The following is a 4,496-nucleotide window of genomic DNA, read 5'->3' on the forward strand; positions in this document are numbered from 1 at the left end:
AACAGATGGACATAAGGGAAGGGAGGAGGAAGAGAAGAGAAGGAAACAAAACATAAGAGACTGTTAATGATAGAGAACAAACTATGGGTTGATGGACAGAGGTGGGTGGGAGAAGGGTACTATGGAGGGCACTTGCTGTGATAAACACTGGATGTTGTTAAGTGATGAATCACTGAATTCTACTCCTGAAACCAATATCACACTGTATGTTAACTAACTAAAGTTTAAATTTTAAAAAAGGAAAAAATCCTAACTTTTGACGACAGAAGAATAGTGGTTATCTTTGGAGAATATTGACTGGAAGTGCACACCAGAAAGACTCTGGAAGCCTAGAAATGTTTTATGTCTTATCGGTGTGGTAGTTCCATGGGTGCGCACACATGTAAAAAGTAATTGGGCTGTACTTAAGATTTAAACACTTTACTGTATGTATAATATACCCCCCATTTATAAAAAATGAAAAGGGAGCCTTTTCAGAAGTTTATATTCAGAGATCCAAAATTTGTGCTTATCCTCAAGACACTAGCTCTTCATTGGTGATACTGTGATGGCTGGATCCAATAATTCCCTGAGAATACTTTTGTGGCCCACAATTTTAGAAAAGTAAGGATAATAGGAAATTTTAATCAAAATAACTTTTCAATACACACTGGGCATCGATACTAATGATATAAGCTATTTATCATGCATATGATACACAGTACAGAATGTGGGTTCGATTTTATTAGACTCAGACCAGGAGTTCGTGAGTTTTAAGGGCCTCTGTGTATTTGTTGATTTTCTTCTCCACATTCTTTTTGGCCTGTTTCCATAGCCTCATGAGCTGCTTTTTCTTCTGGTAATGGATCTTGGCTTTCTCCTTCTTCTCCTCTAGGGTGACTGTTACTGCCTTGTATATCCAGCCAATCTCACGAGCCAGGTGCCCCAAGTAAGCAAACTATTGTGTAGGCTTCAGATGCACAACCTTCAGGGCAGGAACCACCATCCACTTTTTCTTGTCATAGGGTGGTGGGATCCCAACACACACCTTGAGGCGGTCCAGGGCAGACTAGCCTCCCTTGGTCTTGTGGGGCAGCATGCCTCAGACCATCCTCCCAAAGATGTGGCTGGGCCCCTGAAGGTGTAGGGGCCATGGGATGGGCTGGTGTTCATCTGCTTGCAGAGGAAAGCCAAGTACTTCAACTTGTTTCTGTAGGAATCGCCAGAAATGATGATGCCCTCACAGCACACAACTACGACCTTCCTGCCTAGCAGCACCTGTTTGGCCACAATGGCCACCAGGTGGCCCAAGAATGCCCTTCCACCATCTGGGGCGACCACCTGAGAAGAGAGGTTCAGTTATTTTTAACAAATATTTTTGCCATTTCTTCTTATCTTGTGTTTAAAGAATCCTCTTTAAATATGGTAAAGAGTAGGAACCTGAACCAGGTAAATAGACTCCTTTAAGAGATTCTTATAACAAAGCTAATTTCAGTCAGCCTTGCTATGTCACAAATACATTGCCAAGGGAGATTATGGAAGAAGGAGAGTAATCCCTTTTTATAAAATGGTTTTACCTCAGTTTTCCTCAAGTAGAGTGGTCTCCCACTATTGCTTCTCTGATTCTAGTTAATCTTCAGGAGTAATCAGTAAAAGTATTAGACATCATTAAAAGAAAGAACCAATTTTCAATCAGCTTAAAAAAATCCTTTACCTTGATTTGGTTGATTTTTCTTAATGTTCAAACAAACTGTGTTTATGTCTGCAGGAAGCACATGGTTCCATTTCAAGGAGAAGCTCTCTTCCCATTTAGGTGTTTTGAATCATTTAAGGAATCAATACCTAGTGGAACAACAGAAAGCACTGATAGGCAGGTCCCACTAGGGTGCTATGGACATGAGTCATGATTGGAAATCCAAGAGGTAAAGTCAGTTGGGAAGAGTTTCATTCTCAAATGAATATCATTTCTTTGGGGGACAACTTTGGTTGGATAAAACTTTATTGACAGCTGTGCCCCAGCAGTCCACAGTGCAACCAAATGCCTGTGAGAGTACTTGAGTTCATAATAACCCTTGTCTCTGATTCAATTTCAAAACCAAGTTTCTTGGCCGCTGTTTTGAAACTACGACAAAAGGTCAAATGAATCTCAGTGGTGGTCATGGAAAAATGACAACTTAAAAATGAAGCAGTGAAAACAAGCATCTTGTGGAAACTCGGAAAGCCAGTGCTTTTAGGGTAGAAGTTCCAGCCTGAGGCTTGATGGGTGAATAGGAACCCAGGAGGCATGTGGGGTTGGGGTGTGACTAACAACAACTTAGGTGCACTCTTGTTCGCTGCTTCCCAAGAAAGGAGTCTTACAGCAGCTAGTTGTGAAGATTAGGAGGTAAATTTTCAGTCAGCATTATTTGTTAGTTCCTAGACAGTTTATGAACATTAATATGACATTGGAACAAAATTCTTTGAATGTTATAATGTAGAGTTTGGCAGGCCGTTATTTTAGTGGTTTAGAATGAATTATTCAATAACTGCTTGTGTTGAACACCCACTAAGTATCAGGTGCTGTGGTACATGTGTGTACAAGGCAGCTTCTAACCTCATGGTGTTTACAGAAATGCTCTAAGCCTGAATTTCTTCATCTAAGATAGTGTTAAAAAGAAATGACACGCCCCCAAATGGAGTCAACTTTTGCTAAGCCCCACCAACACTTGTGAATACCTAACCTGACTGCAGTTTTATCCTTTCCCTGGAATGGGATTTTAGACCAGGCTGGGATTTCCTGATCAGCACTATGAGGTTAATCTGTCTTCCCCTAAGGGAAGGTAAGCTCACCTGAAGTAATGCAGTCTTTTAAAATTCCTTGTCTCACCTCCTTTCTGCCTATAAAATCCTTCCATTTCCAGCAACTCCTTGAAGTTTCCTTTTGTTTGCTAGATGGGATGCTGCCTGATTTATGAATTGTTGAATAAAGCCAATTAAATTTTTACATTTACTTGGTTGAATTTTGTTTTTTAACAATAGGAACCATCTTGTGCAATTGAGGGTTAAATGAGGTCATGCATCTCAACTTTTTACATTGTGTGGCAAATAGCAAAGCCTCGTGTTACCTGTAGTCACAGATATAGACAGACTTATGCCTCTGAGAAGGGGTACATCAGTCAACATGAAGGCAGAACATTAGGAAAGGTGTCCTTGAGGAGTTGAGTGCTTATGTATGACCTGAAGGAAGAGGAGAAGAGAGCCAGTAGAAAGAGGAGACTTCCTCCAGATGGAGTGGAGGTATAGGGCGCAGAAGTGAGAGACAGTTGGCAGGAGTTCAGTTCCGAAGCTCCCCTGAGCTCCAGCTGGGGAGTGAGAAGAGATGAGGCTGGCTGGGTGAGGTGTGTTGGTCAACCAGCTCTGTGGATATCGGCTGATTTTCACAGTATGAATCTTCCCATTGAGGCTGCTTTCAGCTACCAGCAGTTTAGCAACCAGCACACAAAACTCCTGGATCTTAAAGCATTAGCTCTGCATCAGGTTCAAGTGATATCCAGTATGCTCTCATTGCTGGGTTAAGAGTTTGGATGGTTTCTAGAGCAGCAGGTTGTACTGACAGTACTTTGAGCCAGGGAAACAGAGTATCAGGTCAGAGTTTAAGAAAAATTACTCTGGCTTCAGTGAGGAGAGGGCAAGTCTGGACCAGGAAGGCCCGTAAAGTAATCCAGGCCAAAAATTAAGGTAAATTTAGTAGAGGTAGTAACAGTTGCAATACAGGAAAAAACTGGATTTAGAAGATAATAGAACAACAGATGATTGATCAGGTGCGGAGATTTAGGAAGTGGGAGCATCCAAGGAGTAAATCTGGAATTAGGGTACACTTTGTACCAATAGTATACTTCAGTGGATGGCCATTTGGAGCAAGCTGGCCAATATTGTCTGTCAGGAGTGATAAGCATTCCTGCAACCCAGTCATCTGGATCCAGAGGTTTACTCTTGACTGTATCATTATATTGTGCCCCCAAATGTCTGTAGCATACATCAGATAGAAGAAAAATTGCCTTATTAGTGAAATTACAAATAAGAAAAAATGCAAAGGAAAATCTCTAAAAGAGAAAAGACTTGAATGAACACTTCATAGAGAAAGAAATATGAATGACCAATAAACATATGAACAAAATGTTGATCCTCACTGACAATTAATGAAATACTTTTCACCTATTACATTTGCAAAGATATATAAAACATGAATACCATAGGATGTATAAAGTGTTGACATCTACTTCTAGTGGAATACTGTATAGCCATTAAAAGAATGAGATAGAGAGGTACCTAGGTGGCTTAGTCAGTTAAGCATCCCACTTCGGCTCATGTCACGATCTCACAGTTTGTGAGTTCGAGCCCCGTGTCGGGCTCTGTGCTGACAGCTCAGAGCCTGGAGCCTGCTTTAGATTCTGTGTCTCCCTGTCTCTCTGCCCCTCCCTTACTTGCACTCTCTCTTTCTCTCTCAAAAATAAATAAACATTTTTTAAAAGTTAAAG

General features: G+C 41.0%; 1 pseudogene; it reads right to left on the reverse strand.

Moving 5' to 3' along the window:
• Positions 1 to 703: 703 nt before the first annotated feature.
• Positions 704 to 1,311, reverse strand: LOC112864578 (large ribosomal subunit protein uL13 pseudogene; annotated as a pseudogene).
• Positions 1,312 to 4,496: the final 3,185 nt, after the last annotated feature.

This window comes from Puma concolor, chromosome C1 (assembly GCF_028749965.1).
Source record: "Puma concolor isolate L17-30 chromosome C1, mPumCon1.1.hap2, whole genome shotgun sequence".
Taxonomy (NCBI): Eukaryota; Metazoa; Chordata; class Mammalia; order Carnivora; family Felidae; genus Puma; species Puma concolor.